Here is a 21,320-nt window from a genome sequence, read left to right as displayed (position 1 = left end):
AACTATGTAAGTGAAAGTATGTGTGCTGTTCATATTTAATATGTTTGTTTTTCTTACCTATAATTCATCAGCAATGCTGATTCAGCACGTGTGTGTGTGTGTGAGAGAGACTTATTGAAATTATATCTCTGATATCTCTTGAAGCCAGCCATTTCAATGAATATTACTTTCAATATATACAGTTAAGCCAGCTTTTGTTACAGGTAAAAGTTTTTCCAATTTAATCAAATATGTAGAATTCTGTATATCTCATTTCTGAGGCATCATAAAGAGGTTTCTCTAGATTATGATTATTTTATTTCTAAGTAATATTTACTTAGCTTATGAAATGAATAAAATTTATTGGGTTATATTTCTTATAAAGTTTTCTTTAATAGTATAAAAACTAATATTTTCCTGATTATTTAGACATTTGAAAAGTCTGACTAGTAGGGCTGCTAATAAAAGCTTTCAAAACTGAGTTACAGATAATTTACCACCAGTACTTAACTACAGAAAAACTTGTGGGAAATGTCTCATGAATACTGAAATTTAATAATCTGGTTTTATGTGTTCTATATGTAAACTGGGAAGTAGGGATACAAAAATCTTTGTCTTTTGTTTCATATGAACAAAGTTGGATCTGCTTAAATGTATATCTTTCATTCTGTCTAATAGTAACAAACATCATAGTCTGAAGCCAATTTGGATTTAGTGGCATTAAGTATGTGCCCCTAAAGTTCAAGTTAAGACTATTTGACTACAGTTTCCTGTGCCTGTACATTTTTTCTTCTATATTGAAGTATGATTTTCTCAAATTATTTCTATGTATATGGCTGAATATTTGAGAACCTTAAAGGGTATGACACTTGTGTAAAGGGAGTTCTTCTTTGGATCAGTTTGATCAGTGACAGGTGGAGAATGAACCTTATTTTGCCTATTTTAGTTTCACAAGGTACTGTTAAAAGCAAAAAATAAGGCTTGCTTTTTCAAGTTTTTTTTTTTTTAATCACACTTGAGGCAATTTTTCTGTTTGTATAAATATTCTATGCATTTGAGAGAATAGTAAATAAAATTCTTGTAGCTATCTCAAGGGATGTAATAGTCCAGTCTATTTAAAAATCTTTTCAGAAAGGAAACCATACAGGTAAATAGCTATAGCCCACATTTAATGTGTTACTAGAGACATTTACCTTTTGTTATTGGCGAGGTATATTTAACCTGTTTCAAATAAAATGTAGATCCCTTAATAAGGTCTTTTTTCATACTTGAATGAAATACTAAGTTAGAATTATAAATGACTCTGTGCATCATTATGTAGTAATTTAGGATTCACCCGATGATGTAACAAAATTAACAACATAATTTCATTGTGAAACTGTGTCTTATTAAAGAACAACTGTCTGACATTCTCTTACAGTTGCTTTATTTAACATCATGCAAATATTATTAGTAGTGACATTTTTCTATTGTGCATTAGATTCTCTCATTAGCATGATGTGTTAGTTATCACCAGAGAAATCATTTTCTAGATAGGTGAGGGGCAAACCAAGAAAGCTAAAAATTAAATCAACGATTTACATTAATACCAGAGCGTCTGCTCACCAGAGATATGACAGAGTAAAAGCAAACTTTCTTACTAATATAAAAATCTAGCACCTTTCAGAGAAATGATAAATAAAATATATTATAAGAAATGTATAATAACATTGCTAGAATCCATTTAAAAGAGTGCTCAATATGAATTTTCTTCAAGAATTTTTTTTTTCTATTCATATAGGCCACCAATCTCAGTTTCTGGAATCTATATTTTTAAATGAAAATGGTTTTGTTCCTACCCCCAATTTTTTTGAGTATTTATTCACTAGTCATTTAAAAGGCATATATATAGTATTACGAGTCAGACACCTAATTGTACATAGTGGTTTGGGTCTTCTTTATAGTTCATACAACACGTTTTTATTCCAAACTCTGTCCCACTCAAATAGACATCCCTTTTTACATAGGATGTATATTCTTATTTAATCAAAGTCCTGAGTAAAGCAGTTGATGGTTAATAGTCTTTGAAAACGACTTTCATTGCCAGGCGTCATCCATCCCTAGCTTGCTTTCTGCAGTTTTCTCCCTTTTTACTCCCTTCCTTACAGTTAGTGTGTTTGGATGATGTTGTCTTACTGAAAAAGGATTAAATTGACTAAACTTGTGGTCTTAATGCTGAAATAAATATTTATATTATATTAAGAGGCATGCAGTTTTAGCCTGTTGAATTACTAGGCTACTACCTCCACTTTAGGCCCCTCTTAATTTGAGTGGTAATGTTATATTTGAATTATAGACATATATTCAAATATAATTCTCAGTATATTTTCTAATAACATAACCCTAAAGTAGGAATATTTAGGTATTTGTGTTTGTTAAGATACAAATTGTAGGATAGAGACAGGTGCTTGGTTTTGTCCTAAACTTTGAAGGTCTGTAGATAACATGCAGACGAAACGTAAGAGGTACTGTCTCATTTGTAATGCAGTGGGAAAGTAATAGTTTATGTGTGTGGTATTCTATGTACATGTAAGCAATGCACATAAAGCATGCACAAACATTCTCAGATACATATTTTGTATATGTTAAAAATCTGTGCACGAATTTGAAGTTTATTTTCAACATGATTCATTTAAATGAATTTGAACACAGTAGGTGATCATTTTGAAATTATTTAATTTCCTCACCTTTCTGTCATCTGCAAACAGGTCCATTATGTTTGTGTAATTTGTAAAGCCTTTTGCTAAGGTGAGCCAAGTAACCGCAGTTGAAAAATAAATCCCTCTAAGGTGCAGATATCTTATCTATAATTGTAGGTATTTTTTATAATTATATTTATGAGTGTATATTCACATTCACTGATAAATCCAATTATTCATGCATAGCTTTATGGAAATCTGATTAATGCAGTGACAGGACAGATTTGGGCTACCACAGCAGCACATCCTCCCACTCCCATGTCAGGGTTAAGAGCCGCAGCAAATCCTCCCTAACTAATTAGATGCTGAGTAAGGCATCTCTGAGAAGTTGGGGCTGAAGTGAATGGGTCACAACCAAGGCAGGATTGCAAGAACTCCAGTGATAGTGAAAGCATACAAGTTTGCCAGGTCGTTGTGACACAGGGAGCTGATTCCAAAGGAACAGTCCGTTACAGATAGTGAGCTGGCGTCATCCACTTGAATGAAAAACACAAATTCTAGTGCCTCCCTCTCTCTACCCTTGTATGCCTTACACACACTCAAAGAAAGTTGCATTGGGTGTCTGCCGTTATCTATCTGCAAAGCTTTTGAGAGGATTTTCCTTATAAACGTGAATAGCTAATGATTCTGTGCAGCTCAAGAGGTATTTTCTGAACTTGGCACTCTAGATTAGCACATATATCAAAAGGAAAGAGGAAAAGAAATTGGAATTTGCTTTTACCTTGTGTCCATAATTTGAACCATGGTGTTTGAATCAATCTAGGAATTAACTCCTTTTTCCCCAAAGAGTGCTGCCAGAGAACTTTGTGGTTGTAGGAAAAAAACAGAGTGAATCGGGTGGGTTGACTTTTTCAGTGAGAGAAATTTTCTGTGGGATTCCCTGCTTGTTATTGTCCAAAAAACATGGAATATAATGGTTCCAAGATTTCCTTTCACGTGAGGTTTGGAGCCTGGTTTGTTATGCGTGTAGAAATGATTCACCATTTGAAAATCCTCTTGTACCTTTGGTGGTATGCTTTTGTGGTCTGTTTATGGTGCTGCTCAGTGACCACCCTTCTCCAGGCCTTGGTCAGAAGATTGTTTGGGGGTCCTAGGAAATGCTGGATCTCACTACTGTCTGCCAAAGCTCATGCCATTTTTTATTTCCAGAAAAGCAACTGGCTTCTACATATTGCTGGGTGATCTTCATCTACTGAAGGACCCCAGAGACAGGGAGAAAGGGAGTCAAAGACCCTTTCAAGAAACTCTGACATTTATTTTTAAGCTTTAGAGAAATAAAGGAAAAGAGACATAATTCAGGAACAATAGCCTTTATATCCTCATATAGAAACAAAACATTGGGTAATAGAGGGAATGTTTTCCTATAAGAAAAACTAGTAAAGATGTAGGAAAAATATGATGAAAAAAATCTGCTAAGCAGCTCAAGGTCTAAGAAGTTTTAAAATGTGCAGATGACATCCCAGAAATGATGTCTGGGGCCATGACATCCAGGGTCTCCACATTTCCTCCTCACTGAGCCTGACCTGTACTGCCATCTTCCTCCCCAGGTTTAAAGAAAGTTTAACGAATAGGAAAAATAAAAGTATTGATTATTTTTTAATTTGTACATTCCCCTGTAGGAAGCCTCGCAGATTTCACAGTGTGCATTCAAACCCTCAGGTGAAAAATTTATGACTGGAGTTCATTTGGGTGAAGACAGTGTGTAGTGTCATTCTGTTCAAATGCTGTATGTAGCATTTCATGCCACAAAGTGCAGAGATCAGGGGAAGAGAGGAATCTCTGTATGTTTTCTTCATTCACAGAGCTTTCTTTAATGGAAATGCTTGTGGAAAAACAACACATTACTCAAACTGGCTAGTTTAGGAACCAGATTCTCAGCTTATTAATCATCATTCCAATTAAAAAAAAGAATTGATCCTTTAACAACAAAATAATATCCTTTTGTTTTTCTTTAATTAAGCCCATCAGTTTTTCATTTCTCTCTGTAAAGAAAATGAAAATAATCTTCAACAGTAGGAAGTTACTCATTGAAACAACTGATTCTCTTGAGCATATCTGACGTCTTATTTACTCAATACTTTTGAAGTGTAATGTTATTTCGCTACTGTCTTTAGGGTTTATGTGTCATTGAGTGGTGTTGATTTATAAATCTCATTCCTATTTGGTTGGCAGAAATTTGCTTAATGACCTAAATACAAGGTTATTCTGTTCCTATTTCCTTTCTCATAGAGGTAGTTTCTTTCTCACTTTATTCTCTTTTCTTCTCATCTCTCTTACTCTGAATTCCTCCTTACTTTCACTGGCCCTTTTTGCCCTAATAGAAGAGAATCGAAATGCACCTGACACGTAGAAGTAATTGAATAAATACCCTTTTGCCAATACATCATTCTAGCAGAGGATTGAGAGAGAGGTGCCACCCTCAGGTGTGGTCCTCTGTGAGTGCTGACAGGACTGTCCCGAGTGTTGCTGTAGAAGGGTTCTTTAAGTAAGGGCATGATAAAAACGTGTAACCAGGGGCCCCGGCTTATCATTCAGAGGTGCTGAAAGGCAGCTCAATTTGATCCTTAGCCTGTATAAGAAAGTACTTAGATGAAGAGAGATTTTGCTTTACTTTTTTCTTCTTTTAAAAACGTAATTCTTGGATTTATTATTTTGTGCAGTTAGACTTCTACACGAGCTTATTTCCCTAGAAGAAGGAAAAGATACCAAGGGCAGTGCAGTAGATTGAAGGGATGACTCTTTCAGACAAACTGCAGCTAATAAGAGTTAACGGAAACATTTAAAAAAGGAATTGAAATGATGGTAGGGCCAGTATTAATGGATGGTATTATGAAAAAAATTTAAAGCATGCAGTATACATAACACATGAGGAGGATTCACTCCTGTTTTGTATTTAATAAATTTTAATCCATTGTCTCACAAGGCATAGAGATTGTTAAAATTGACAAGACTGAAACATATTCTGTATGGGAAAGACATAGCTTTCAGTATTGTACCTGCTGTGCGTTTTTGAGACTGTCACGAATTTTTCAACTTTGTTAAGGTGTCCTTTAGTGGCTATTGGTTCTCTAGACAGTTCTTCAGAACTCACATTTTATGATCGGAGTGCCTGAACTGGGTGTCTGAAAAGAAAGATAGCAGGTTAGTGAATGTTTTACATGGCAACAAATAATTGCTTTCAGCTGGCTTAACATAATAACAAAACTAATATTAAAATGAGAATCTCCATTAGAGGGATTTAATAATTTTTTTTCCCTTTCCATTAACATTTAAATCAAGAAGGATTTCATTGGTTTAAATCATTAGGGTGGCTATTTGGGACACCTGATCAGGCATAGATAAAGAAAGCTGCCCACTACTGTGCCCTCTGCCAGTGCTGGAGCTCAGTGGACATGGCTGGGATGTCACCTGCAAGATATGGGGTGTAATTATACACTGAGCATATTCATGAGAGTGTCCCTGAGTGAGAATGCCTGCAAACATTCTCTTTGTTGACCTCATGCCAGAACCTAACTTGAAGTCAGCGAGGTTAGCTGCTGTTTAATATTGCTTTTCTTTTATTCTTTCTTTTTTAGATATAAATATTAGAGTACCAGAAAGAACCAAAACCAAAGTCTGGCTATGAACTTTGTGGAAGGACTTATTGTCTTGCTCTGGGAAGTACTAAAAATCCCATATTGCCACATTACGGTAGTGCATTTATATGTAATGTGTAGACATGCAGAAAGTGTATGCCTGCTTTATTGGTTGGCGGTGACAATTAGGTGATTTAATTCTATGTAGGTTGAGGATTTGCTAATGGCTGCCTCAGAGGCAATGAGTGTGTATGGATGGCTTTCCCCGAAGAGGCATTCCCTATCCTAAGAATCTTGTAATTATTCCTTATACTATGCTATATAGCCTTTTTTCTTTCTTGACTATAGCTTTTTGGTGAAACTCAGTGTCATTCATTGGAAAATAGCATGATTGTTTCTTATTTTGTGAATAGCCATTTTCAACAAGTGAGAGACTACAGCTTACTTCCAATAAATTAGAATTACGCTAGGATAGAGACACCGGGATGATTCTCTCTGACTCAAATTTCAGATGTCTCATAATTTCCCTTTCTAGCCACTTTTCTTTGTTCTCTTGGACAACTTTGGAAAGTAATCATGGGACTGAATAGAGCTTAAAATATGTTACCAGTCCTGTTATTACTAAGTATTGCTCATTGTGGAGAAGGATTTTTTCATTTTTACTTTATTTTTGTCATTTATTATAATGTAAGTAGGAAGGGATAAGAAGAATTCAGAGTCCACCATCTGGGAGAGCTTGTTTCAGTAGCCAGCCAGGAAGCCAGAAAACTGGCCTCATACAGGTGAGATGTGTTATGGGAATAAGGGCCTTGTGCATTTAATGAACCCCGCCTGCTTGTCAGCTTGGTTTTTTATGCACCATTGTTGTTCAAATAAGAAAAAGAGAGTGTTCACAGCCTGTGGTGAGATTAGAGTAATGAAAATGAAGTGTTAATCTGTTGATAGGAAGCACATCCCATATCCTGCATCCCGGGCCACATTCATGCGTGTATAATATATTCCAGGTTTTCTCATGACCAGAAAAGCTTGGATATTCATTATATTGAAAACATCCTTTTAGTAAAAGTGAGAAGTTGGTTGTTTTAACTTGTGTAAATAGTTATTTTAAATAATTTCTTCATAAGCCAACTGCTGCTTGCCTTCTGAGTATTCTGATAATCACTGTTCCTGTATGTGCCAGCAGTCCTGTACTTTTGATCTTTTAAATTTTTTTTACAACTGCAGAATGCCGAAATGAGCTTCAGTATAAGCCTACTTTGGGATATTCTTTTCTAGAAAGCAATGATTAATAGAAGGAGTTAAGTGACAGTAATACTTTTCTCTCCATAAAACACAGATTAACTAAAACATCCATTATCTCACACTTTATTTTCCATCTTAAAACAATAAAGTACAAACAAAAATTTGTAAATTGTGAGTCTTCCAGAACTGCTTTACATATTTGCAGTCAGCTGCCATGATGTGAAAGCTTTGGTCATCATGGGAGGGAATTTTGTATTTCATAAAATTCCCTTTCTGAGATGGTATAAAAGGCAAATCAACATGAATGTAATGAAATATATGCTTTTCCTAGAATGTGTGTTTTAATTTTTGTTTTTTTTTAAATCATTTTACTCAGTAATTATTTGAGAAATTTCCTTTTTTTTTTTTCCCTAAAGCTCTACACTTATAAAAAGAAAGAAAGTTTAGTCTTGGATTACAACAAGGCATTTTAAAGAAAGGAATGTGAACACTGGTTCAATGCCCTATCTATGCAAGCCATCCTATAAGATCATATCTTTAAGATGCATCCTAAGAAATGGTTTGAAGAAAAGTGTGAAAGGGGTGGGGAGAGATAAATTAACAACTGCGTTCTAGGTGTCTATTTCTAATTGCTCAAATTTCAATCACAATGGAAATTAAGGAAAAATGTTTCCCATAAGAAATATACTGTCATTCAGGCCTAAGACTACCTTTATGGAGTTCATGTGTATGGTATTTTCTTTTTTTCTGTTCACCAAGGAGTTAAGGAATGCAACAGTATGATCATTATGATTTTGTGAACTGTTTACTTAAAGTTGTGCAAGTTGCTAAGAATCAAGAGAATTTGGGGATTAAAGTCCGATTGTGAAGTAAATTTGGCATATGTTCAGGGATTACATTCTTTAGGTAAAAATGGAAGAAAAACACTTTTCTGAAGGAAACACCTTAAAAAATAATCTTTCAAGTATGTGGTCCAATGATGAAACATAATGTAAAAACACTATACCACAGTTGATCTAAATTAGTTGGCATATGACTGGTCATAGCCTACTTACTACAATTTGCATGATATGTAAGCATTTCTGTATTGTAGTAATACATCAGAGATAGCCTGTTTTTAATATAGTTGGATGAAATGAAAAGGCCGTTTCTTCCCCCTGCTAAATAGGGTATTTTTAATTTGTTTTAAAAATCCATTAATAGGTAGAAATGCTGTGTCGCTGTGATTGATTGGGAATAATGAAATGTAAAAGATATTCTCCTTGCAATTGCTTTCATTAAAAAAAAGTAGATATAAAGAAGTGCATGGTGACTGTGTCATAGACATCTGCTTTTAGGTAATAATCATTTGTAAAGAAATATGCCATGACTTTTTGGGTCATTTGAACCCATAATAATGTCTCTTTAATGTAAGTATAAATGTCAGATGGTAGCATACATGTGGAGTCAGTAAAGATGAATATTTGCTGTGATAATATTCATGCATCTTAAATGTTGACTTTTAAAATTTACCTTGAAGACATGTCCTATTTTCGTATTACGGTACATTTTCACTTAAGTACATGATAGCTCTAGAAAGGAAGTGTGGAAGTGTTAACATGTGAAGGAACAAAATCTGAGTAATACTTTGACATGAGCATCTATTTTGGGCTTCAGAGAAATAGGTGGCTGATTGAAAACCAATGTGAAGATCGTTGAACCACTCTGTAAGGCTAGGTCATCAGTTCTGGATTTACTATTTTAAAAAATGTTTAATTATGAAAATGAGTTTCCTTTGGTTTGCACGAATGTTTCATTGAAGTGAAACTTGCTACCCATTGTCTTATATTCTGTAAACTTGTGAAATATGTATTTTTAAATCTCTGTTCTGAGAACATCCTCTTTTTTTTTCCCCACAAACTCTAGAGTAGTATGACATTTTAAGGAGTGGGAGTTGCCTAAAAGGGCCATGTGGAGGTAACAAAAATTAAACAAGTACAGTGAGTCTAGTGGGGACTGTGGTGGGCCAGAAAGCTCATGTCTCGACCACAGTGAGGTAGCTGCTCCTTGTTTCCAGCCAATTGTTGCCAGGTGGGAATGTAGGCCCAGTTTGCCAGATCCACTGCTGCTGCTTTGTAATGATAAGCCAGAAATCCAGATTTTTATGTAAAATCTCCTGATTTTGAAATCTTGGCAACCTATTCAAATATTTTAAAAACTGTGTGGTCCAAACAAAACTCATCTGCAGGCTATATTCAGCCCTCTGGCTGCCAGATAGAAACCTCTGTTTTAGATAATATTTTAATGGACGAAGATAATAGTTTCATTGCATGTGATCATTCATCTTGGGAATTCCCCACTGGGATGAACCAAATTCTTCATTTTTTCCCCTGTAATTAGAAAAAAAGTTTAGTAAATATATTTCTGGTGTTGATAGTTTTGATGTATAACTTTTCTCCTTATGACCCACATTTAAAAAAAATCAACTGTGTGGGCAAAACAAAAAAATAGTCAAAAAAATTTAAATAAAAGTTGACGCGTAAGGATTTTAAAATAATAAAAGATTTCTGAATTCTGAAAATAATCTCATGATTTGTGTAAGTAATTGATGTAGATGAAAAGCTGAATTCAACTGTAAAAAGCTTTTCATCTCACCTTAAAGCGGTAGATTCTTGGCCCTGAATCTTTGTGGGATTGCTATAATTTACCAAGCAATTGATTATGATGTCACAAGGAGGAGATGGACCACCAGGGGGAAAACTTCCCCCTACTAATTCGTGCAAGGCCAATATTTTATACCTGCTTCAAGAAAACATTATTTATATTGTATAAGATGAGGTTTAAAATGACTATCTATATTTTTTGAAGGGGCTCTTTAAAAGAAATAATCTATTCATAATTGAAATTCTCCAGGCAAATCACATATCAACATTTTCAACAGAACAGGTAATTAATTGGTTTGAATTTCAAATTGAAGGTCATCCTGTTATTGATTTACGTGGGAAAAGGAAACAACATCTTGTTAAAATGATCTGCACATGGGGCCTAGGTATATCTAGGATCTTTCTAGGGTCTTGATGAACAGCATCAGGGTCTTGATGAACAGCATCACTGAACGGTGTCAGAAGCCAATCAGAAGGGAGCCCTTTCTGTTGTAAACATAGCAAGTTGTTGGTTTGTTTCCAAAACTGCAGAGAAGAACTGAACTGGAGAAAAGACCAGAGATTAACAGTTTGTGTTAGAGTAAGTCAGGTATTTCAAATCAAGTGCTGGTGCAGCTTGTAAGGAAACATCTATAAATGTGTCAGAATGATGCTGGTATGCCATGTTCAAGAAGTTCAGCGTCAACACAGCTGTGACTTAATGTTTTCAGAAACCTTTCAACTGGGAATTAGATAAAATATCTACTGGGTAGCACTGAAGTAAAAGAGGTAGCGAAGAATGGAGGATAAAAGAATATACCCCTTTAGATGCTGTTAATTTTTATAAAATAACGTTTGTGCTTTATCTTTGCTAGATAGTTTTATTGTTACATATGTTAGGCTATTTCAAAGCATTCATTTCTCTCCTCTGCCGTGTTTAAACTTTTTAAGAATGGTGTAATGTAAAGGTAACACAGACGAAGTGGGTGGCAGACATTCTGCCTTTCTAAAGTAAACTGAAATTAGTATTTTTTTGGTGGTTGGGGGGAGACAAGGTGTGGTTCTGTGGCCCAGGCCGGAGCACAGTGGTAAGATCTGGGCTTATGGCCAGCCTCCACCTCTGCCGCCCAGGGGCAAGCAATCCCCTTATCTCAGTCTCCTGAGTACCTGGAATATAGATACACGCCACCATGCCTAGGTGATTTTTGTATTTTTTGTGTAGATAACAGTTTTGCCATATTGCCCAGGCTGGGCTCGAACTCCTGAGCTCAAGCGATCTGCCTACCTCGGCCTCCCAAAGTGCTGGGATTAGAAGCAGGAGGGCACCACGCCCAGCCAAAACTGAGTAAGTATTTTAATTTTAGCTGCACTAACTAGGTTGGAAACTTAATACAGCTTATTCTTACAGTTCAAAGTAAAATTCTTAATAAAAAAAAAAAAAGGGTCGTGGGGGATGTCTTCCATTCTAAATACCCTGGAGCTGTTAGTGCAGTTATTTCTAAGTTGACATACTTTTGTATAGGCATGACAGTGGCACCAACCATCTACATTAAGCCTTAACATTCCACAGAGCCATTTCAAGTTTATTATGAGCTTCAAAGCCTGCACATCCCTAAGAGAATATCAAGTTTAAGCATGTCACTTTGCCATAGTCACAGTTAACTTTCTTCTAAAACAAAAGTGCCTTTTCCTAGGCTGGTTTTCTACAGATTATCCTTGAAAATTTCCCGGTTCAGTACAGTCATTTTTCTTACCCATTGTTTCTGCACCCTTGAGTTCTGTAGATTTATCCTGTTGGCGATGGTTGGAAACTACCTCCAAATTAAAGTAGTATCGGTCACAGTTTGTTTAAAGGTCTATGACTGTCAATATCCCTTTGCAGCTTTATTCCTAGAGCTCAAGACATTGATCCCATTTTACTCATTTCCACCTGGGTTTCCATTGCAGTCCTTAAAAAAATGTAGCTGGGGAGAAAAGGAACATGTGAAACATGTGAAATTGCTAACGCTGTCCTAGTACATGAGAATTTCCCGCCATGGAAGCCTCCACGGGGAAGACCATGGGCCTGCTCAGCCTGATCTTAGGTACACTGCTTCTCTTCTTAGGGAAAGGAATTCCCCATTTCCTGAATGTGAAACGCCTACCCTTTTGGAGCCTCCTAGTCTTTAGTTCCTACCTCAGTTAATAAACCATCCCTGTCTATGCCTTGCATCTCAGAGATGGAATTTGACGGACTAGTCAGCATTGCAAAGGTCACCCTAAAGCTATTGGCAGAATACACTGCCCTTTGTTGCTCAGTGATGATAATGCTACTGTAGCAGTTAACTGGATGTATTAGACTGAGCTACTTTTCCAGAATACCAAATTATCTGTTTATTTCTTTTAAACACCTGATAAAATGCCCATTCACAAGCTGTCTCAAGTGTATTTTCAAAAGGGATCTTAATGATAGTGAAATATCACTGCTTTGGCCTCAGAAGAGATAGTCTGTGCAGTATGTGTGTCCGTTGTGGTGTTTTGCTTCCATGAAAATACTTCTGAAATTTATACTCATCTTTTAGTGTTTCTGTTGTCTGAAACTAATCATGTTCCAACAAGTTTGAAAATTCAAGGTGTTCAAAAACAGTTTTATTTACATTTTGTCTTCTGTTAGTGCAGTAGTACTCTAAGATGTTATGAATTGCTTTTTTTTGGAAAAAATCTTATAAAGCTTCATTACCTTTCCCGTTACTTCCCACAACTATAAAATGTGGAAATAACATTTTTGACTTTAGGTTATAACTTTACACGTAGTGTAAAAATGGATTTCACCATCTTTTTATATCTTTAAATCTACTCACAATTTGCTTACTGAAATTATATTCAGTATTTATTACTGCTTAAATTATATTCAGAATTATAGAAGAACAATTAACAAGTGATCATGCTACTTGAAGCAGGGGAGCTATACTTGAAATACTTTTGTGTTTTGCGTGTGTAAACTGATTTTGTGACACCATAGTGCAGCCTTGATATAATTTTTTGTACACAGGTAACATTTTTGTCTTGGTTCTCACCTAAATAAAGCTGAGTAATGATCCAAATAAGGTGTTTGTGACTTCCACTAGTTATTTTCACTTATGCATGTATTTTGTACTAATTACACTCCTAAATGATTTGCCACATGCTCTTCTATCCTATAGTTCTGTTTTGTCCTAATCAGATTGGGTGAGCGATTAGGGATTTAAAATCACTACTTCTTTGGTCTCAAAATGAGTAAGTGAGGACTCAGATAAATACCTTTAATTTACCTTTTAGTATTTTTGAATAAAGCAGACTCTGTCCTGCCTTCCTTTCATGCATGGATTCATTATTTCTTACTGAGCTAGACAAGCACATCTGAAGTAGAATATATTCCTTTTCTCCAGAATAATAGAATGAAATCAGTGATCAAGTAATTTTTCATTTCAGTAATTCAGCAATCAATGGAAACAAAACAAAATGAGTTAGGATAAAATAGTTTGCATTAAGCTCAGACATCGAACAATATTTGAAAACAAAGTATCACTATAGTTTTGTGCTGTAGATTTTTCCTGACCTAAGTGATGGTTGAAAGGACTTTTGCTAACTTAGAGGTATATTTATCTTAGAACAATAATCACTTCATTCTGTTCTCTTTTTTTCCTAGTTGCCCCATGCTCCAGACCTTTCAAAAACTTTTTAAGTGGATGTAAATTCCGTTTTAATTAGAGCAGTGCAGTCTAATACTGCAACTAGCCAGGAATGGAAGAAACATGCTGGAAGTTAATACAACCCAAATCAACCATAGCCAGATAATTCCCCTGATCTTTGTAACAACCCCCCTTCCCCACCTCCACAATTAAATGACCCTGTTGTTCTGTAGTTTCAACAAGACATTTAAGGTTCATTTAAAAAAATGATCATCCTTTACAGGATTCTTTGCTCTTGCGTTTCTCTTTCTTTCTTCCCCTTGCCACACAGCTGTCACTGGTATAGGAGAAAGATTGGGGGGAGGGGAGGAGGAGGAAGCCCTGCTCAAATCGTGTCACGTAGCACTAATTCATCTGCTCTCATTAGAGGGAGCGAGGGACAGCAGTGATGGCCAAGAGCTGCACTCCACACATGACACGCGAACAGTTTGGGGAATAGAAAATTGCTTTCTCAGGAAGCCCAGCCAATTAAGGACTTGACCATATTGAATGTCAAGTGTTAATTTAGGTTTTTCTTCATTTTCCCAGTAGTAATGCGGGTCCTGTGATGAGCAAATACATGTCAAGTAAAAGTTGATTGCATGAAGGACCCGGGTATTATATGTCACTGACAAGTCACAAATGTACTGAAGTCTTTTAACCCCTTAGGTGAGTTGGGAGGGGGAGGGGAGAATGGGATTAATGGTACCATAATGATAAGAATAGATAGTTTATGTGGGGGTAGCTTGGATGGGACAGACAGGAATGGTAATTCATGCAAAAACTTGGGGATAGGACAAATCCTACTCTGAGGGCATAAATAGAGACCCTTGAAAAGCACATGTACATATATATAAAATTCCCATTGCAAACACACTGCTCAGAATGTATGTTCAGTCTCCTCAGATTTTATGAAAAAGGAAAGTAGTGTACTATATGGTCATGAACCAAGAAATTCCTTATTAATTATCTCATTTGAAAGTAAGATAACATTCATTAAGTAATCACACTGTTTTGGATATTTTAGCCCTTTGACTCAATGCCACTGTAATGTTTCTGGCTATTTTTTTTTTTTTTTTTTTGGAGACGGAGTCTTGCTTTCTCGCCCAGGCTGGGGTGCAGTGGCCAGATCTCAGCTCACTGCAAGCTCCGCCTCCCAGGTTTACGCCATTCTCCTGCCTCAGCCTCCCGAGTAGCTGGGACTACAGGCGCCTGCCACCTCACCCGGCTAGTTTTTTGTATTTTTTAGTAGAGATGGGGTTTCACCATGTTAGCCAGGATGGTCTCGATCTCCTGACCTCGTGATCCACCCGTCTCGGCCTCCCAAAGTGCTGGGATTACAGGCTTGAGCCACCGCGCCCGGCCTGTTTCTGGCTATTTACCTGTAATTTCAGTCTCTAATATTTATTTTCAAAATGGACTCAGTGTGATGCATGTCATTGGAAAGATGCAAAACGTTAAGACTGAAAGAATGTTTGTTTTCTGTCTTGAGTATCTTTATAAGGTGTTGTTTAACCAGTAGAAACTGATGGAAGGTCCATCATTGTCATTCATTTCTTTTTGTGCCCCGGTGTAGGAGGGAAGAGATTCAAGCTTCAGCAAGTGAAGTAACTTTTTTTTTTTAAACTAAATGTTGAACGTTGCCCGTCATGTTTAGCATCTCATTTCCATTCATCTGCATTCATTTACATATGAATGTCTTGAAAATAAGAGAATGTTTCTGTTGCAATTGTACATATAGCAAATAAAAAATGCCCTCAGTTTAGAATACTGCTGTGTGTAGTCTGGGCAGTCTTAAACTTAGAAGTTATTCAAAATTGGGCCTTTTCCCCCTTTTTACCTATAACCACTTTTCCCCTTCATATCTTTGAAGGCGTAATCTTAATTAAAACACTTTCTTGAAATGTACTCTCTTCTATTTATTCCAAAATTTTAACGCACTTGCCTTTGTGTGTTGACAATGCTTACACTTTGAAAATTTAAGTCTGATAATACTTTAATTTTGGCAACAAAACTTACTAACGTAGTCTGTCTCTCCCACAGGTTAGAAACTGTGCAATCATTATATTAAAAGTTAACTAAATTTTGTTAAGGAATAATTAGGAAACAATTCCAAGAATTTGATGTTTAATAAAATAGGTTTTTCTTGAGAAAGAAATAGTCCCTCTAATGAGGCTCCTAAATGCTGGGCTGGAATCTGAGTTCTTTAACATCTCTCCTCCCTGTCTCAAAACTAACCAAACAAAATCGGCTTAACTCCCTCTTCCCTTCCTATTTTGATAAGCTCGGTGGAACTGTGGTGGCATTGCAAGTGTACTGTTTAATTAAAATCCAATTGTCAGCAGGCCCTCTTCCGCTGGGTGTGCTGAGAGACTTAAGTAAGTTTCCATAAAGTAAATTCTGACGATGGCAGCTTGGGTTGCTGATTCAAGTTATTCCTTCTCTTCTGTGTCACTTTTGACGGATGGTACCTAATGCAATCAACCACAGGCCGAGAAAGCCTTTTCTTTGGTTGCTTTAGTAAGTGGACCAGGAGTTCCCCTCCTCCCTTCATCTCCCCTTCAGTGCCTTGCTCCCTCCTTACTGCCACCCCCACCAACACTTGAGCCCAAATAGGAAAGCGGAAAGAACAGCAGAACTACCTAGGACTGGCTGACAGGCTTTCCCTAAACCTCCATTTCCCAGTGGTGAAGCTGAAGCTGCCTCCCTTTGCGTGCGTTTTTGATAAATTTAAGAAGTCAAATCGCTGACACAGATAGATAATCCAAGTGTATAGGGTGAAGAGTTATAAATTAACACATTATTCCCTCTTAATGTGAAATACTTGAGAATGCATTTTCTCGGTCCCCTGACATCTACCCAGTGAGGGCTCGCATTGTGCTTTTCAAGTGGCATTGATTTGTTAAAGCGCTGAATTAGCATCTCAGGCCAGCTGCCTGATCCACTGTTTTGTTGTGGGGCTCCAGCTCCTCCTCTCTGCCAGCAATCCCTTTTTTCCTTCGGTCTTCCTTTTCTTTTTCTCTCCCTTTCCCTACTGACTCTTTCTCTGCTTCTTTCCATTTTGCTCCTCCCCATCTCATTCTTATTTCTTTTTCTCTCTCACCCCGCCCTTCCTGTGGCTTGCTTTTCTCTCAGTCTGGTTTTCCTTCCATACCATCTCTTTGCTTTTCCTTCCTTCTCTCTTTTGTCCATACACATCTTGTCCTTTCTCATGTCTTTGCCTCTGAGGTTTTCCCTTATTCAGGGTTAGAGTCTGTTAACTGCCTTTGCTTGCATGTGCATCCTGTATGTGTATGTTGAGGAGGGGGTTGATTTAGCCAATCCCTTGGCCCCAAATGAATCCCTGCAGAGAAGAATAAATTAACATATGCCTGTTTGCACTTGGATGTCCTGTTTTTAGTAGAAGTTGATGAGAAAAATCTCACCTATTTTGCTTTCTAGAAATTAAAAGGTAACTTACAGAACTTTAAAACTCGTATTTCTAAATGCCATTTGACACAGTAAAGTTTTCTTTTGGCTCAAGGAAAATGGAAATCACTGCTGGTTATCACAGATTTGATCTACTCACATGGTACCCACCAAAATAAATTAACATTTCTACAAAACTTTGGGATTTTTTTTGCAACTTTTTGAATTTCAGTGTACGTACTGATACGACGTTTTTTCATTAGCAGGTTCTGTATTGTTCTGATTCCACTTATTTGTACTGGTGCAATTTCATATAAAATAGTTTTCACTGTTGTATTTGTAGCATGCTCTGATTTCCTAATATGTGATGCATCACTATACCATAGTAGTGAATACTTAGATTATAAAATTACTTGGGCCAGGCATGGTGGCTTACACCTGTAATCCTAGCACTTTGGGAGGCTGAGATATGCATATCACCTGAGGTCAGGGGTTCGCGACTAGCCTGGCCAACATGGTGAAACCCTGTCTCTCCTAAAAATGCAAAAATTAGCCGGGTGTGGTGGCACATGCCTGTAGTCCCAGCTACTTAGGAGGCTGAGGCAGGAGAATCGCTTGAACCTGGGAGGTGGAGGTTGCAATGAGCTGAAACCACGCCACTGCACTCCAGCCTGGGCAACAGAGTGAGACTCCATCTTAATAATAATAATAATAATAATAATAACAACAACAACTTGGCAACTTGTTTAGAAATAAAATGAGATTGCTTATCCTTCTTTTAGTGATGTATCCCAAAGTTGCAGAGGTCTTCAGAGGAGATGTATTACCATGGAGAGGGTTACATGTCCTGCAGGTGCAACTTCACAGACCTCTTTTCATAGGCCCGGGTTCATCCTTAGAATGTTGGTCCAAGATACTTTGGTGTCACTGTGTTGATTAACTTGATATAAGAAGAAAAGTATATCTGTTTGGACTAAAATAGAAATTCACCTCTGTAATTTTAATCTCATGGCATCACTTGATTCTTCCTTCAATTTTACTGGGTTTCACTCTAATAACTTCACACTAGTAACATCAAAATTGGAATTTGAATATGCACATTGATAATAAATCAGATTACTTGAAAAAATCAAATGTCTATTACTGTATTTTACATAGATTAAACCGACAATTTGGTTTCAGCATTTACATTTTGAAATGGAAATGTTTCACATAGGTTTTGGTAACCTTTGCTTTGAGTTGAATTGATTCTCCCCTCCCCCCAGTCAAGTATAATTCCTTTTTTTTTTTTAAATTAATTGCTGTCCTCCTCTCATGAATTAGCATGGCTTGGCTAAGGTGAAGGGATTAGAATGACTTTTCAAGGCATGATAATGTCTGTTTAAAGGAAAGAAAAAGAAAAAAGTCTTTTAACTGGGGCTTAAGACTAATTCCAGCTACTAAGGAGACAAAAATTACTCTAAGGAAGACAATTTGGTTTTATTTTATATGTGCATGTTAACTTGCTTTGAGATCATCATTTTGTATTTTAGGGTATTCTCTTAGATGAAGTAAGATGTTCTTCATTTGTTACTGAAAGGGGACATGGCCTCACTCCAGGAGATTAAAGCTGGAACACCTTCTGCCTTCTGTAGGGATAATCACAGCTCACCTGGCTGTAGCTCAAGGTCAGGGCAAAAAGAGGGGACTTTGTGCTTTTTAGAATTGCCTATGACTACAATAGAGAAGAGGAATAATAAAACAATTGGACAAGATTGAAAGTGAATGTGCATCGTATGAAAATAGTTAATAAGATGAATGATCAGAAAAAGAAAATCTGGAATGCATCCTTTAGTGGTAGGAGAATTGGTGGTAGAAGAAAAAAGGGGTATTTTGGGGTGCAAAACTATGACCTCTGTTAACTTGCAAAAATTAATACTGTTGTGATTGGTTATAAATTACAGGGGTACATGAGAACAGTTTTAAAATTAATAAAAACATTTGTAAACGTTTAGTATGATTTTAATTTTTCATTTGGTATACATACTTTTAAAAATAGTTCCTTGTCAGTTATGTTGCTTGGAAGACAGAACTCTCTGCACAAGCAATAAGTCAATAAATACAGTTTTTTGATCTAGTATTGTTGCTTGTTTTGTAATAATACCTTAGCATGTAAATAAAAATGGTTAAGTATAGGTGTTTTAGAATTCAGTCCCTTTGAATTTTTCTCTAAACTTCTCTGGAGAAATCAGAATTGTTTTTGGCTTTGTGTTTTGTAAATCTAAATTGAATGTCACTTAAATGTGAAAGAACTGGCACCTTTGATAAGTAGTCCCCATATGAAATCATTTTGTCAGTAATCACAACATAATTATCAATGCAAATGTGAAGTTTGTTTTTTAAGAAGTCCAAAACAAACGAAGGAGGGGAAAAAAAAAAAACCCCAAGCCACACTATTATACAACTCGAGGAAAAAGCATCCCTACATTTAAACAGAAGACTTTCAATAGTAGCAGTAATAATAAGAAAGAACCTTTGGCGTCTGCCCAAGAGCCTGTTGAGAGGGAGCAGCAAATGGCCTGCGCAGTGTGTGGCTCTGCAGAAGTTCCAGGGTGACACATGCCTCACAAGCTGGTCACAATGCAAGGGGTCAGGGGTCATGTTCAAGAGCAGGGTGTTGCTGGATAAGGCTGAGGAAGCAGAGGTGGCCCCTCTGTGCTCAGTGTGTGGGTCTGTGTACTCCTTTCCCGTCAAAGCTGGCCCAGCGCGGCCAAAAAAGCGGTTCCTTGGCAGGGTTTAATGGCAGGATGATGTAGTCTGTTGTGACTAGTGCATTCCTTTCAGGTTAAACTAGGGAAATGGCATTGTGTTAAAATTCCAAGTCGCATGAATGTTTTATTGCCACAGTGCATTTAGCCCTCCGGGGGAGTGTGTGTGGCGGCTGGTGGGGGTGGGGGTGGGGGTGACTTAGAGACTCAGGAACTATCAGAAGAACACTTCCCTTGGAAAATTTTACCCACTAGCATGAAGCTGATTTGCTGTGATGGTCACTTAGAAGGGTTTCGCTTTTTCCTAAACTGTGGCTGTTTAAAGTCTTGGAGTCTGGACAATTAACAGCTGAAGAAAATATGACAAGACACACGCAAAGAGGTTGGGAGATAGAGAGGAGGAGTGCGCCAGAAAGGAGCTGAGCTGCCTTCTTGTGTAAACTGCCTGAGAGCGGGCCCCCTCCCCTGGCCTCCGTCCCTGTCCCCCCTTCCCCAAGGCTGTGTTCTGCTGTCTGCCCGAAGGCCAGGACTGATCTGTTAACCTTGCACCACTGGCTGGGAGGCCGCTGCAGCTCATGGTACTGTATGTTACCATTACTACTCCCTCATTCCTTTTCACTGGCTTTTTTTTTTTTTTTTTTTTTTAAACCATTTCTCTGTGATAACGGTTTATATTAGTCAGAGGGATACAATTTTGGAATGCAGAAGATCCGAGTTTAAAACAAAACAAACTTTAGAATGGTATTTTTTTTTTTTTTTTTTTTGCTTTTTGGCATTTAGAAGGGCTAAATCCAACCATGCTAATTCAATTGCAGCCAAAGGTTTTCAGTGTGATTTAAAATCAGGAGTTCTGGAAGTGGAGCAGTTGAAAGATGCAAGTCATCTGGGCTGTGGATCTTATAAAGGGACTTTGTTGTGAAACCACATGAGCATCTTCAGGTTTTTAGGATATTTTCAGTCTTTGCATTTGTTGCAGTTATATCCATTTTGCAGATTGCCCCCCAACCCCTGTCCTTCCTTAGGGAAAACTCTAGCCGTCTCATTCACTGTTGGAGTTATTTTAGGCTTACAGTTACTGAGGGTGTGTATGATTTGACTTTAGTTGTAATCGTGCGCGTTACATGTAACATTTGAACTGACTCAAGTTAATTTATAACAGATTAAAGTGTGGATGTGTGGAACAGCTTTCTGATTTTGCAGTGTGCCTTTATAAAATATTCATGTGTCTGATTTTCCCCCCAATATATAGGAGAAATATGTATTATCCTAAGATGACCTAAGTAAAGATATATTAATAATAGTTCGAATTTTACTTTTGGAC

The 21,320-nt window shown here is 37.0% G+C and overlaps 1 protein-coding gene and 1 long non-coding RNA gene across 14 annotated transcripts in view; one reads left to right on the top strand and one right to left on the bottom strand.

The window, feature by feature from the left end:
- LOC105489077 (basonuclin zinc finger protein 2) overlaps positions 1–21,320 on the top strand; it is a 448,875-nt gene that overhangs the window by 144,584 nt on the left and 282,971 nt on the right. The window contains exons 1-2 of one of the 11 annotated variants that reach the window (XM_071077828.1): positions 348–10,459; positions 11,378–11,500. The exons of the other annotated variants lie outside the window; for them this stretch is intronic. The gene's annotated coding sequence lies outside the window, so the exon portion shown is untranslated. Of the gene's footprint in view, positions 1–347; positions 10,460–11,377; positions 11,501–21,320 lie in introns of those variants that run through there. 11 annotated transcript variants of the gene reach the window in all.
- On the bottom strand, positions 9,783–19,826 carry LOC105489079 (uncharacterized). Of its 3 annotated transcripts, none has more exons than XR_011612614.1 (5): positions 19,765–19,826; positions 18,080–18,225; positions 13,446–13,556; positions 11,910–12,119; positions 9,783–9,903 (listed from the first exon to the last, which is right to left on the bottom strand). It is a non-coding gene; the product is annotated as an uncharacterized lncRNA (long non-coding RNA). The 3 variants fall into 3 exon arrangements; XR_011612612.1 differs by having other exon boundaries at positions 13,446–13,551; XR_011612615.1 differs by lacking the exon at positions 9,783–9,903 and adding an exon at positions 10,632–10,719 and having other exon boundaries at positions 13,446–13,551.

The sequence above is a fragment of the Macaca nemestrina genome, chromosome 14 (assembly GCF_043159975.1).
Source record: "Macaca nemestrina isolate mMacNem1 chromosome 14, mMacNem.hap1, whole genome shotgun sequence".
NCBI classification, from domain to species: Eukaryota; Metazoa; Chordata; class Mammalia; order Primates; family Cercopithecidae; genus Macaca; species Macaca nemestrina.
Note: the sequence above shows the minus strand (reverse complement) of the source record. Positions and strands in the feature narration are given on the sequence as shown.